The sequence below is a fragment of the Eschrichtius robustus genome, chromosome 12, assembly GCF_028021215.1.
Source record: "Eschrichtius robustus isolate mEscRob2 chromosome 12, mEscRob2.pri, whole genome shotgun sequence".
Lineage (NCBI taxonomy): Eukaryota > Metazoa > Chordata > Mammalia > Artiodactyla > Eschrichtiidae > Eschrichtius > Eschrichtius robustus.
The window spans coordinates 78,545,505-78,561,380 of NC_090835.1; the positions used below are offsets into that span (position 1 = coordinate 78,545,505).

Here is a 15,876-nt window from a genome sequence, read left to right on the forward strand (position 1 = left end):
GTATATGGTGACCACTCCTAAACAACAGCTGTAAAAGTTACACAAAGAGATATAGTTTAAAAAACCCAATATGTAAATTAAAATGTAATGACAAGAAATATTCAAATAATCTAAAAGGGGGAAAAAGCGAGCAAACAGAAAACTAATAATAAAATGGCACGTTACAGAATCTCACTTCAAACATAATGATATAGATAAAGTAAAAAGATGGGGAAAAATACCATGCAAATGCTAATCAAAAGAAAGTTAGTCACCATATTAACACCAAACAACATAGACTCCAGAAAAAGGAAATCATCATGAATAAAGAGACGGGTATTACATAATGATAAAAGAGTCAACTCATCAAGAAGCTATAACAACCCTAAATGTGTATGTACCTAATAACAGAGCTTCAACATACATGAAGCAAAAGTGATAGAACTGAAAGAAGAAAAAGACAAATATGCAATTACATTTGGAGACTACAACACTCCTTTGTTAGAAATTGATAGCACAAGAAGACAAAAAAATCAGCAAGAGTATAGAAGACATAAATAATACTATCAAACAATTTGATCTAATAAGCATTTATACAATATCCCACCCAAACAACAGAATACACACTATTTGCAAGTACACACAGAACATTCACCAAAATAGACACACGGAACATTCACTAAAATAGACCATATTCTGGGTTACAAAATAAACCTTATTATTTTTAAAAGAATGAAATCATACAACATATATTCTCTGACCATAACAGAATCAATTAGACCAATAATAAAGATATATGGAAAACCCCTAAATGTTTGGCAATTAAGCAATACAGTTTAAGAAATTCACTTGTTAACAAAGAGGCCTCAAGGATAACTAGAAAATCAATTTTGAACTAAATACAAATGAACATAGAACATATCAAAATTTGTGAGATGCAGCTAATGCAGTACCTAGGAAGAAATCTATATGTAAAATGTTCTTTTTAGAAAAGAATAAAGGTCTCAAATCAATAATCTAAGCTTCCACCTTAAAAAATTAGAAAAAGAATAGCCAGCTAAACACAAAGCAAGAAGAAGGAGTAAAATAATAAATATAAGCACAGAAATTAATGAAATTGAAAAAAAGATAAAACAATGGAGAAAATCAATGAAACCAGAAACTGGTTCTTGTAAAACATCAATAAAATTAATAAACTTCTAGCTATATTTACAAGAGAAAAAGAATATATTATTATGAAACAATGATGATCCTTATAAGGAAATTTTCCAAAAATGTTCACCTTACACAGTACCAGAGTGTATCATTAGTTATAGGCTCTAACTTTTATGTACCTAATGGTATTTAGTTGAATCCGCTCATTCTGCCCAAGGTAGCTATTTATATAGGAATCAGGTTGTTCAACCCTTACATTCTCTGCAGAGTATCTCTTGGACAAGCTCAAGGGCTTCAGGTTCAAGCTGAGGAGACTGGCAGATTTTGATGACAGCTGCAGAAACACCAGTCATATTGTGTGTCTGTAGGAGGATCTAGTGAGGGTAGACACAGAGAGATGAGTGCTTCCACCTGCATGAGGTCACAGGTCGGGCCCTGAGGAGGATGGGGTGGGTTGCTAATTCTATTCCTTCATAAACTAATGTGCTCTTGGGCGTGCTCAACATCGCCAGTGATCTTTGTTAGAAATTGCCTACTGCCTACTTGTGCTCAGCAAAGGGAGAGGCCAGGGAGTAGGCTGGACTGAAGCCAAGAGTCCTTGTCAACAACTGTCACTCATCCCACTGATTCACTCATTACTCCACTAGAGTTTTGGGGGTGCCATGCTCTTTCTAGAACGCTCTGAGAACATGCAGTGTGCATATCACTTCCTGACAATGAGCACATTTAGCTCCTGCATTATTTCTTCATGGAATTCCTTCATGGATTGAGTCATGTCTTTCTCACAAGAGTGAAAGCTCCTTGAGGAGAGGAATCCAGTTTTATGTCTCTTTTGCACAACCCACAGAATGTAATGGTCCCTGGCTGTAAACTTGCAAACAAACTGATAATATTCCCAGTACAGTGTACATGCTCATTAAATAATGGTTGATGGAATCAGTTAATACATAACTGGCACCTATTTTATTCACAGCCTCTTCTTCCTCTTGGACTTCTGTACTCATATCTCTCAAAGGCTGATATTAGTGAAATGGACATTACAGTGTGAAGTCTTTATAAGTATTCTAACTTTGAACTGAAACATAGGAAAGGGTTCTGTAACAATAATAATAGTTAACATTTACTAAGAGGCCACCATGTGTGGGAACTCTGAATCTCTTATTAGCTTGCTTCATCTTCATAATAACCCAAGGCAGGTGCTATTAGTCTCATTTCGCAAATGAGGAAGCTAAGACTTAAAGAGGTTAAGTAACTTGCCCAAGGTCACATAGATAATTATAAACAACACAGCTGGTATTCTGACCCAAGTCTCTCCATCATTAAAGCCTATTTTCGTAACCACCAGAATTTACTGTGTATGTGAAGTAGGATGTGGCTGGATGAGGTTGAGATGCTGATAGAGATTTAGAAATTGCTTATTGAATCGGTAGGATCAGTGAATGGCTGGTCTTAGATAAGGAGTGACTGGATTTGGGGACTCTGGAACCCTAGGAGACACCCAGAGATAAGCTGAAAAAAGAAATCAGGACCAAGAAGTAGTACATCAAAAATAAAAAATACCCAGCCCCTAGAGAAAGGAAAACCCCAGGAGACAAAAGGCAAGAGAAAAGTGATCTCAGGTCATGTTCTATTGCATCACCATGCATTTCTGACAGGGTTTACTACTCTGGTGATTGTCCTCACTTAATGGCAAAGCTCATACTTCAGTCACAGCAAGATCACATAAAAACACAACTATTACACAAATGCACTTAAAAAACCTTGGTCCAAGGTAAATACATGTAACAAAATTCCAAAACAACTGTTGACCCATATTACTCTTACCCACACATCTGATTTTATTTTGGCCAACAGGTTCATTTTGCCAATTGACCAGAGACAGCCTTTAATAACTCAAAAAAAGGGTGTGCTGTTAAAGAGAATGAGGGTTGGAGAAGAAGCAAGGTGAGGGACGTTGGGGATGGAAAGTCAGCATCTATACAAGTGGGAGCAGAATATAGAATGTTTTGAGGGAAGTGGGCAAATGTCCATTACCAAACAGATTACAGTTCTGAAAGGAAAAGTTAAGTGTTGTTATTATGATTGACAACTAGAATCCATTCTTTTTGTTAAAGGGGCCCCTAATTTTCCTTAAGATTCTACACCTCCTCCATTCACAGCCTGTTAGCTTCAAGTGGAGTTTCAGGGGTGGGTAGGTGACTCGTGTTGGCCAGTGGGAGCCTCTGAATCCCTCTGAGCACAGTGATTGGTTCAAAATGGACACATGATCAACTTGGATCCAATGAGATCCAATTCTGGGACTGTTGTCAGAAAAGAGACAATTTTTTGAGACAATTTTTCCTTCTGCTGGACTTACGGAGAAACAAGGATATGATCCTGGAGCTGCTTGCACTATCTTGCCACCACTAAGATGGAGTCTCACTGAGAGTAAAGCCAACAGAGAGAAAACAAGGGCCAAGAGATGGAGAGAGGAAGACCATGTTCTGTGAGGGACTGGACCTCTTTGTGCCTAGAATTTCCTGTCCTAATGGTCAGTAAAATCTCTTTTTGGCTCAGACCATCTTCAGTTGGGTTTTCTGATGTTTGCAACTAGAGATTTATATCCATAGCAGTTAGAACCTGCATAGACTAAAGAGGGCCATGGGCAAGAGATGGTCCATATGACAGAAATAAGATCTCAGCAACAGAATGATGCACTTTAAAAAAGAGGCCACATCCTGAGATGATTAAAAAATATTATTTTTAAAGGTCTAGTCCTCATAAAAACACTATGTAGTCTTCTCAGGCTCATAAGCTAAGATATAAGATGAAAATAAAAATATGTTCAGAAATTGACAAAGTTACAGAGAAAAGTCCTATGTGTAGATTGAAGGTGATCATAGATAGCTACAGAATAAAATGACAAAATCATAAAACAATGTCTCCAGGAATTGATTTTTTTTGAATGTCTTACAGTACAGTGGAAAGAGCACAGGGCTTAGATCCAGAAGTTCCAAATTGAAGACTTGGCTCCTGCCATTTTCTAGCCTTGTAACCTGGTCATCTAACCCCTCTAAGCCTCAGTTTCTTTACCTGTAAAATGGGGATAACTGTACCTTGTCTCAAGTTTATGTAAAGTTTAAATAATTCTATTTATGAATATACATAATGCAGCCAACATACTGACTGACCCATAAACAAAGGACAAAAGAGCTCTTTTCCCCCAAACGTATATAAGGCAGCACTGCATTTCACAGGCAGTTTCTCACTTAATCCCTCACTTCAACCCTACACACAAGGTAGCTACTATCATTACTCCATTTCACAGATGAGGAAACTGATACACACAAATTAGTCAGTAAGCATAACTAACCACAGAGCTCTAGAGCTGGGGTTTGAATCGGGTCTGTTTGACTCCCTAGTGTCTACTTTTAATGACCTCAATAAATAAGCACTATTTAATATTATTTTATTATTATATTTAAATGCATAGAAAAGTGAGAGAAAGAGAGAGACAGAGACAGAGACAGAGAAAGGAAGTAAACACCCCGTTTGGAAGTGAAAGCTGAAGATCAGCTACTGGCACATTCAAAAAGCAATGCTCCCAGGTGAAGAGTGGAATTTGTACCCTGTAATTACCCTGACCATGCTTGATGGCCTTCATCCTTTATCTTTATCTGACTGCTTCCCTGCCATCGTATCAGCTCTTTAAGCTACATAAGGAATTATCTCCTGACAGGCATAGTATATTATTTAGAAAATTACAAGTTCCTTCTTGGAAATGGGCAGAATTGATCTAACTGAATTGTTATTATTATTTTTAAAATAATCTATCCTAAAAGTGGGAGCAGCAGTATAAGTCTGTTCCTTTCCTAGAATTCTAGGAACATACCTGTATTTGAGTCTTTCTTCCTTTCCATATATTTCCTTGTATCTCTCTCTCTCTCTCTCTACTTTAGGAACCCAGAGAAATAGAACATAACATTTCTGTGCATTATTACGTGGTCATAGCTAGGCAGATACAGAAGAAATTTATTTCTGCAGCACAGTAATAAGTGGTTCTCTTTAATCTATATTCAGGGAGGAAGATTTGATTCTATTTTTGTCATATATTTTCGCCAACTGTGCAATCTTTTACAAGCTGCCAGGAAGATTAACCCTACTCCCACAAAGCTTGGACAGAAAAATCAGAGAATATTACCTTGAATTGCTTCAGTTTTCTTCTTCCAGGGAGAAGGCAGAAAGCACTTCAAATATCTCACTTTGGTTAATTTCAGCAAACATGGTCGGCTGTTCTGTGCCAGGCACTATGCTCAATGCTAGGGATAAATTTATGAATAAGACCCAGCCGCTGTCCCAAGGAACTCACAGTGCCTAAAACAAGTGTGTGTGTGTGTGTGTGTGTGTGTGTGTGTGTGTGTGTGGGTGGGTGTGTGGGTGTGGTAGGGGGGGTGCTTCCATTCCTCAGCCCTTCTAGTTGAGTAGATACAATGTGTTTTTAGGAACACAGAATCAAAATAGATCTGATAGTATTGAGAAAAGATGCTCATTACCTACATTTTTGTAACCAGATAGCCCTTGAATCTATACCAGCTGCCTCATGAATAAGTCTTCTTCCACTGAGACTTCCATGGCCAGGGTTACTTTCACATTCCTTTATCTATTGAGTACCTATTATATACCAAATACTCTTGGAAACACTGGATGTACCTTGGGGAAAAAAACTATTGTGCATGGCCCTTGCCTGGTGGGTCTTGCAATTCATTGTGGGAGATAGAACAGAAATGTAAGCAAATAAATAGATGTATAGTTATAACATTGCTCAACATTATCTGGGAATCTGGGTTACAATGCTAAAGAGTCACAGTGAGGAATGAGGGAACCTCCTTCATAGGGTGTTCCTGAGGAAGGCCTCTCAGGGGAGGTGACATTTAAGCCCAGATCTGAATGATAAAAAGGGGCCAGTCACTTGAAGACTGAAGGGAAGAGAGAAAGGAACAGCATGTGTGAGGGCCCTGAGGTAGATAGAACAAAGCATTTTACGTTGAAGAACTGAAAGTCTAGCTTGAAATCCTCCATGATATCCCTATGTGATTTTGTGGGGTCACATTTTCACATTTTCTTATTTAGTTACATTATACAACCTTTGTAATTTCAATACCTTATTGGAATTGTTGGAGAAAATCTTCCTGGAGGTTTTCATTCAGTGAAAAAGTTCCAGCCTGAAGAAATAATGACAGCTCCACTGAATGTATATTGAGTTTGCAGCCAATACACTTTCTGTATTGCTCTGTAATGATGCGTAATTTCCTCAGTTATATACACTTTGGAAAAGTTTGCAATGCACCCCCATACAAAAGGTAGACGTTAGTCTAAGACTCCTTTGCAATATCTGTTTTTCACCTCAAGATCTCTCCCACTTGGTTTGGCTCATTGGCTGCATCTATACCAGGCTAGGACATCGACGGGGGTGTGGGATGGCAAACCCACCTCCAAAGGCTGATATTTTATCTAAGTGATTTTATGTTTAAAAAATGCACTGAAATTCATTCAATTACAGTGGAACGAATTCTTTTTTACCTTGCTCTTTTGGAATCTTGTAAGCCCAACCGTTGTCACTTTTCCTCAGTCATAAAATTAAGCCCCCAGATGAATAGAGCTGAATATGGGCTCAGTCACTGATCCTCCGTCCACATAGCACAGGGTGATTGCATCACTAGACACCAGACTTAATGCCCTTAATGGAGCCTCCCAATGTTTAAGGCCCAAGGGAACAAACGCTGACCTAAGCTCTGCCTTCCTCTCCACACCCGGCTCCCCACGGGAAGTCATCAAATTAAAGGGCAGAGGGATGCAAAACAGCCACGCCAAAGTGGTCTGGCTGAGTTCATCCATCAAGGCCAACTCCTCTGTTCCTGCCCTCTGGTTGTAGGGCTGCTGTGCACCCAGCCTAGGGGATGCTCTCCACTCGGCACCCCTCACCCCTGTCTCGGAAGGCCACAGGCATTTTGAAGCTGCTCGCCCTGAAGTAAATAAGGCTGAAGGGGCTCCTGTCTGAATGATAAATAGTACTGACCCTCTGCATGCACCTGTCACAAATGAAGACACAATATCAGAACAACAGAAAGGGAAGGCGCTTGCTTGCACTGTATGCATGCAGGACTTACTCCAGTTTATCTACGTCTGAAGATCTGCATGTGCTCCTCTCTCTAGTAAGCTGTAGGGGCCTAAAAGGCACACAGCATCCATTCTCTCTCTCTCTCTGTCTGTCTCTAGGTTCACTAAAAAACTGAGCAGTAAGTACAGAGTTTCCATGAACCCCCTGCCCCCACTCTTGCACAGCTTCCCCACTATCAGCATCCTGCACCAGATCGGTGCATTTGTTACAATCAGAGACGCTACACTGACCGTCATTATCACCCAAAGCCCACACTGACATTAGGGTGCACTCCTGGGGTTATATATTCCATTGGTTTTGACCAGTGTATGATGACATGCATCCACCATCGCAGTATCTTACAGAGTCGTCTCACTGCCCTAAACATCCTCCGTACTCCACCTATTCATCCCTCTCTCCCCCTGGTCTCTGGGAACCACTGATCTTTTCACTGTCTCCATCATTCTGCATTTTCCAGAATGTCATATATTTGGAATCGTGCAATATGTAGCCTTTGCAGACGGGCTTCTTTCACTGAGTGTTATGCATTTAAGGCTCCTCCATGTCTTTTCATGGCGTTCATTCTCTTTTTCACTAGCAGTGAGCACACAGCCTCACACAGAGGAGGTACTCAACTGGCGTTTGTTGAGTAAATGGGTTGATAAAGGAGCAAACGAATGAGTGTAGTTCTTGGAGTTCCTTTGATGACTGCTGACGGAGGCCTGGTCAGTGCAGGCCCTCTGCCGCGCATCTTCAGACAATAAGAATGTTTGCATGGGCCCTCCAAAAATATTTCTCATTTTATCATACCAGCAGTCATGAAAAGTAGGAGAACAGGTATTTTGCTTATTATCCCCATTTTAACGAGATCAGAAAACTCAGATTCAGAGAGGTAAAATAACTCATCCAAATTCCCTGTGCTGGAGAGCAGCAGAGCCAGCGCTGGCCTCTGGAACTCTCTGATGTACTTGATGTCTTTATCCTATACAGAGTCTCCCCTGAAGCCAGGCTCTTGGTCATTCAAACTAGCGGATAGTAAACAAGAAACTAATTCATGCTGAGATAGTGACAGGTGAGGGCTAAAAGCCACCCAATCCCAATCTTGTTATTCAGGGGGGCGCATCTTCTCACAAAAAAAGAGAACCCCAATTTTCCTTTCACCACAAGCAAAACTATTGTTGGGCTGTGGAATTGAGCTCTGGGGAAATGATATGATAAATAGTAGTGACCCTCTGCATGCACCTGTCACAAATGAAGACACCTGTCACAAATGAAGTTGAACAAGGATCTATGAGCAGCTCATACTCATTCAACAGCAAAGAATGCACTGCTGGGCTTCCTCTGCTCGTGTTAGAGATCAAAAGAGCTTCAAGGATCTAGGCCCAAATCCATTTCAGATATGCAGTGTGATGGGCCATCGGGGGACAATGAACTTCTGGGAGTGATGCCTGGTTATGAGTGAGTTACGAATGAGGCTTATGAAGGTCCCTGCCGTGAAATCCAAGGCCACCTGGAGTTCCTTCATTCATTCCCAGATCTTAGCTGATAGCCATTATCTCGTCCCTGAGAGCCTCATGCTAATATATAACTGTGCTGTGTAAATCCCGTGGGTATCCCAGTTTCCTCAAAGTCAACATTTCCAAAATACCACACAAATAATCCTCTCCTTATCCTGTATTTTCTTTCCCTGCCAGTGACATCATCATCTATCCAGTCACCCAAACCAGAAACCAAGCCCATATTTTTGTTTGATTCCTCTGTCATCCCAAATCCAATTAGTCACCAAGTCCCTACTCTCAAATCTCTCCACTTTCCATTTGCATTGCCGCAGCTGCATTGCCTCCTGACTAAACGGGCATAGAACATTCCTAGCTGCCCTCCACCTCGGCCACTCACCTTGCCCTTAAGTCCATCCTCCACCCGGTGGCCAGAGTAAGCCATCTACAAACCTAAATGTCCATTGACAGAGGAATGGATGAAGAAGATGTGGTATACAGATACAACGGAATACTACTCAGCCATAAGAAAAAATGAAATAACGCCATTTGCAGCAACGTGGATGGACCTAGAGATTATCATACTAAGTGAAGTAAGTCAGACAAAGACAAATATCATATGATGTCACTTATATGTGGAATCTAAAAAATGATACAAATGAACTTATTTACAAAATAGAAACAGACTCAGACTTTGAAAACAAACTTAAGGTTACCAAAGGGGAAAGGTGGGGGAGGGTTGAATTAGGAGGTTGGCATTAACCTCTTATAACTACATATACAATAGATAATCAACAAGGACTTACTGTAAAGCATAGAGAACTCTACTCAGTACTCTGTAATAACCTATGAGAAAAGAAACTGAAAAAGAATAGATATATGTATAACTAAACCACCTTGCTATACACCTGAAACTAACATAACACTGTAAATCAAATATACTCCAATATAAAATAACAATTTAAAAAAAAAGCACATTGGGTCACACCAGCCCTTGCTCAAAACTCTTCAGTGGCTCAGTGTGGACCATGATGTGACGGGTTGTGACCTGCCTGCCCAACTGGACTCATCTGGCTTCAGGCCCTAAAGATTCCGGGAAGCCTATGACGGTTGATTTCCTAGATACACACCCTGCTGTTTCCTATCTCCGTGTCTTTGCTCCCTTTCCTTGAGATACTTTTGCACGTTTCCTCACCCAGCAAACTCTTTCTCATCCTTAAACTCATGCTTCCATAACCCATTACGCAAATCTCTCTTCTTGTTCTACTATTGAAATTGTTTGTTTATGTATCTGTTGCCCTCTAGAGCTAAGATCTTCGAGTACCGGAGGCATCTACTCATCCCTTTACTTTAACCACCTTTTGTATTGTACTCATCACCTTACACAGCGACAGCCCCAACAAATTTTCAAGCTTTGAGAAAGCAGGGTGATGTTTCTTACTTTTGTTTCCCCTCATGCCCAACACATGGTATATGTTTGGATCTATCTGTCCACATCTACTCATTTGTTCAACAAATCCTTATTAAGGTCCTATTTTTTCCATCACTGTTCTTTGCAGAATATAAGACCTTGCTCCAGTTCTTAAAGGTCTTACACACTAAATAATATAAGCAGCGCTTTTTAATACTGAGTTGGTGGTTCTGATATCTCGATTAAGTGGGAAATGGCTCCCTTGCCCCTCACGCTCTCCATGGCATTTACTCTTTCCAACACAAGACTATTCACTCTTTGCCAACAGATGCCGTAGTGAAAATAAGAAAACACGATGTGTGAAAACACAAAGGTGAGCCTTGGCTCTGGGTAAAAGATGTGAACAGTTAGTTCACAAAAACAGGAAGTCGGGGACTAATTAATATTAGTCATATTAATGAAAAGGCATACCACTTAGCTAAAAAGCTGAAATTGCACCAATGAACAATTTTTCTCACTTATTTAGTTTGTAAAAGTTTTTAAAGATGCATGATAAAAATTGTGGGTAAATATGCAATACGGGTAGGGAGTGTAAATTGGTACATCTTTTTTGGAGGGCCTGTTATCCATCAAATTTGAAGACAAATTTGGGTCATATGCAGACCCAATAGGTCCACTGATAGGAAATTCTTTGTGAGCAAAGAGTGTAGATTCAAAGATGTTCACTGCATCATTGCTTGAAATAAGGAAAAATTGGAAGTGAACTCAATGTCCACCAGAAGGAGACTGGGTACATTTTGGTGCATCCACATAATGAAGGCTATCACAGGAAAGACATAGATTGTGTGACGTGGAAAGATGTCCAGGATATATTGTTAAAAAAAGATAACAAATTGTGGAAAAGTGCATGCATTTATTTTGTTTATTTTGTTTTTGTAAAATAGATGTCATTCTACACAATTACACATATTGTTTGGAAGGCTATACACAAAACTCTAGTGATTATTTCAGAACAGTGGGATGAGGGAGGGAGAAATTTTTTATTTTTACTTTTTACAATTTTTGCTTTGTATGCTGCTGGAAATTTTTTTTTCAGGCATGTCAGGAGACTGTCAGAGCTCCCTCGGGCGATGTGGGTCCTCCACTGCTGCAAAGTCAATCACGTTTGTCTTTGGGAAGCCAATTCCCTCTTCTACAGACTTGCCCTGGATTCAGGACACTCGTCCCCCACAGACATCCTCACACTCGAAGATCTTACTTTCCTCTGGAGACCCTCTCACTGCCCTTGTTCGTACATCTGCGGGCAGCACAGAGGAAATTAGCCAATGGCTCAGTCTCGTCACATCTGCATTTACAAAGGACAATGCAGGTTGATGGCCATAAATAGCACAAAAGCCAGCCTTTCAAGAAGGGCATGGGGCCAGCAGAGTTTCCTAGGACAGTCCTTTCCTGAATCACTCAGGGAGCATCTTAAAAATGGGCTCCTCTGAGCCCCTCCCACGAACACTGAATCGGAGGGTGGGGTCTGGAAATCTGCATTTTATAAGCTCCCCCCACCACCCCTTGCGATTCTCTTGCCCACTGAAGCTCCGTAGCCCCAGCAGCAGAGGGGGAGAGGAGGGGAGGGGAGGGGAGGGGAGGGGAGGGGAGGGAAGGGAAGGGAAGGGAGGGGAGGGGAGGGGAGGGGAGGGGAGAGGCGAGGAGAGTGGCGGCCGGACACTTTCCCGTGCCCCTCCACAGCTTCTACCTTTATTCTGCACAGACAGGAAGACCCACCCTGTTTCCTGATAATATCAGCCCAGGAAGCTTTAAGTCTTGACTTTGAGAGTCCCACAAAGACCCTGTATAGAGAAGAGAGAAGAAATTCCAAAGGGTGGGAAACTAGCGTCACTTTGTAACAATAAATTTCTATCCATAGATGCATTTATCTGTAGATTTATCTATATCTGGGGAGCATCTCTCCGGCATGGTCCAACTGCTTTTAAGAGAGAGTCTTTTAAGATCCACAGAAGGAAGGCAAGACGTCCCCTCCAGGTAGCCCTGAGCCAGGGGATAATTCTAACACAGTTGCTTCAGGCTGAGCCGGTGAACACATCGCAACCCATGCCGGGGGCACTCTATGTCACATCCCAGGAACCCACCCCCTTTTTCTGCTGTAGCTTCATCGGGTAGTTCAGTGTGAACTTGACACTCCCACCTCAAGGACTACACTCTTTCAGCGTTCTGTCTCAGACCTTCTCAGAGCAAAAGGAGCACGCAGCTGATGGAGGAGAGAGCGGGCATGCAGTGCGTGGGCTCAAACTGTGTCCTTTGGACAATAAAGGGAAGAGTGACTCCTAAGGTTTGGAGAACTGGGGTTGCAATGGCTGTGTGGCTTTTCACAAATCCTTTAACCTCTCCAATTCAGTCTCCTTATCTGTGAGTAGGGCTAATCATATTTAATATGGACTCTTGTCTTCAGCATTAAACAACATACAGAATGTGAAAAAGTACTTGGTTAAAAGGAGGTGCTCAAAACATTAAAAATGTTTACCTTACTTCCAACCCAAATAACCCTGTAAGATAATTAAGGCAGTCCATGTTTTCATCGTCTTGTGGGGCTAAAGCAAATCTAGAAAGTTGAAGTGACAGATCTCAAATTTCAAAGGGTATCAATGGCAAAACCAGGTCAGGAACTCAGATCTCTTGGCTACTGCCAGTCACTTCCTTTTCCCTATTTTGTATTGTGCTGGGATCTTTTCCTCAAAAGACAGTAGGAATTTTCAACTTATTGACTAATATTAGAAGAAGAAAAAACAAAAAAAGCTAATGGAACAGAAAACATTTTCCTTCAAGTAAAAGGCACTTTGACTAAGTGACAAGTACCGTCATTTGGTTTAGGATATGTTATTTAAACAAACATGCTGTTTAATGACTACCCGGCAATTGCCCGATGCTTCAATTCCTTTTAAATGATATAACCCGGCCTCAACTCCCCTCACAATGCCTCCATCTCTACAGTTCTCTGGGTCTGTTTGCTTCTGGACATTGAATCTCTCAGAATTGTGTTTGAAAAACTAGCATTGACTTACATCAAGCCTGTGCCCTCTCTGCATCCACCCCGGGCTCTCACTTGGGGCCTTTGGGCTGATGTAACTGGTCAATTTGAACAATTAGTCAAGTCACTCTAAGGACCACTTGTCTGATGGGGGCACCAGCCGACCCAGTGGCTGCATCACAACCAGACGTGGCTCTTAATAAGCCCTCTCCACTCAAACAGCCTGGTCTATATCCTCCTTGTGTTCAAATGCTCAAGTCTCACCTCTCCAGAAAGGCTCTCCGATCCCTTCAGCCTGCAGTGATTTTTGCCTTTTGAAACTCAGAGTCACTTTTATTGTTTCATTTGGCATTTACTTAGCATTTGGCGATTTATTTATTTTTACCCTTATTGTTTAATCCTAAACTGTGTTCTATTATTAGTTTTCCTTTTGCTCTGTAAATCTTGTCTCCCCAACAAGACTGCAGTGTTTTTGAGCTTAGAATAATGTCTTACAGTTCTTTTTATTTCCCCACAGAGCACCCACAGTGCTAGAATCGTGCTCAGGAAGTACTTGCTGAATAAATGAACGGATGGTGACTGAATTCGGTGGCACTGCAGAATAGCAAGTATTTTATTAGTGGATTCCCAAGGGTTCAGGGTTTATAAACCTTGTGTGTTTTGCAGTATAAGAGTTATGATAGCTTGTTTTGAAAAGAATATGGGAATTTCTTCTTGGAAATCACTGCCCTCCAAATTCTGTCTACCATCTTACTCCAAAATTAAAAATAAAATAACATAATGTCTCCATAGTATATTCTATAAAAGCTGAAACACTGATCTTAAGATTCCTGCAGAAAAAGAAGCATGGAAAAAAAATACCCCCCCCAAATTTTTTTCCGTTCTTAGTTTAACAATTCTTATTTAACCTCAGGTCTTAACATTTAAAAAATTATTGAGATATAATTGACACAACATTATATCATCTTAATTTCAGGTGTACAACATAATGTTTCAATATTTGTCTATATTAGGAAGATCTTAATATTTTTACATGTACTGTATTTTATCTCCTTTGCTTCCCTTATGAGTATTCCAGGGACCCTCCCCCCCATAAGAAGAACATCCCTGTGATTCTGGTTGGCGACTGACTATTAATTATTCCTCCCACCCCTTACTCAGAGCACTGCTAAGAAGCTCTTTTGCAAATGAATACCCAAACCTCAGTTTGGTTCAAAAATCAAAAGCACAAGCTTTTGATCACAGTTTATCAACTGAATGACATGCCTTGGCCAGTCTGAAAGAACAAATTACTTCAGTTGTGATATTGGGCAGAAAGGCCTGAGGGTGTGGGCACGTGGGTTGTGCTCACTAAGAAATTAATGAAAGCACAGGGACTAAATAAGTAAGTGGATGGACCATCTGCAGAATTGTCAGAGGGCTCCCCCGGTTTGCTGAACGGTGCTTGCCCATCTTGGGTGTGTACTAGGGATGTGGTCATTGCTGAGTGGCTGAAAGCACAGGGGAGCATATAACTGAAGAATCACAGGAAGGATTGGTATTGGGTTACAGACAGGGATCCCCCAAAAGGCAGATTGCTGAGTCGGTAGAAGATACTGAAATTGTATTGAGAAGATTAAGCCAGTGACAATGAACCTCAGGATTAGAGGCTGACACCTGGGCCTCAGCCCGAGCCTGGGACTTACTGCACTCAGAGGGCCCACTTACCAAGACTAGCTTTTTAATTGGCAGAACGCACTGGCCAGCCCCTCAGGCAGCCATTCTGTGATATCAGACATACTAATTCTAAAGTGAAGGGGACCCAGGAGCTCACCCGGTCCAATGCCTTCGTTTCCCCCCTTTCACTTTTATCGATGAAAAAAAAAAAAAAAATCGAAGCCCAGGTCCATAGTTAGTGGCTTGCGAGACTCAGTAATATTTGTTGAATAAATGAATCGATGTTGGACTCATCTATTTTTGCTGTGACTGCAAATCTAGTCTCCAAACTTAAAGACCTTGCCTGTCAGAGAAGTATTGCCCACCCAGGTGGGACCCCATACCCCCAGGATCTCATTAGGACCCAGGGGCAGGGCTCCATCTTTGGGAGAAAGGGGGCAGACAAGGGTGGAGTGGGTTGACTTCTCAGAAGCCCTTCTCTGGAGCCATTTTTCCAGCTTACACCCCAGTCTTGACTCTTACTCTCTGCCAAAGTCAGAACACAGGAGCCCCAGACGATGGAAGAGGAGGGAACTGGGATAAATGGAAGTTTAGTGGCATCAAAATCCCACTTCACATCATGTGCCAGGAATCCCACTTCAGTATCCATGTGCCAGGAATCTCTCCCCCCACCACCACCCCCAAATGCCCTCTCTCTCCCAGAATGGCTCATCTGGGGGCCTTGCCTTTCTGAACTATTTTGGCTTTAAAGAAGATGTCATTGTTTTTACTAATTTGAATGTTGTTTTTCAAGAAACACAGAAAATTGTTACAGCATCTGAACCATTTATCTTCCTAGATTTTGCAGTTACAGCAAAAGTTGATGAGTTGGGAACAGATAAATTCACTAAAATTAGTTGTTTCTGGATACTTAGGTGATGAGTAACTTAATAATGCTATAAAATCTATGTACTGTGGTGATAAAAATACCACTAAATGCTCAGATAATAATTTAGCTCCAAATGAG

General features: G+C 41.2%; 1 protein-coding gene across 1 annotated transcript in view; it reads right to left on the bottom strand.

Moving 5' to 3' along the window:
* The window catches only part of CLIC5 (chloride intracellular channel 5), a 158,731-nt gene that overhangs the window by 107,473 nt on the left and 35,382 nt on the right, over positions 1-15,876 (bottom strand). The gene's annotated exons all lie outside the window — the stretch shown is intronic.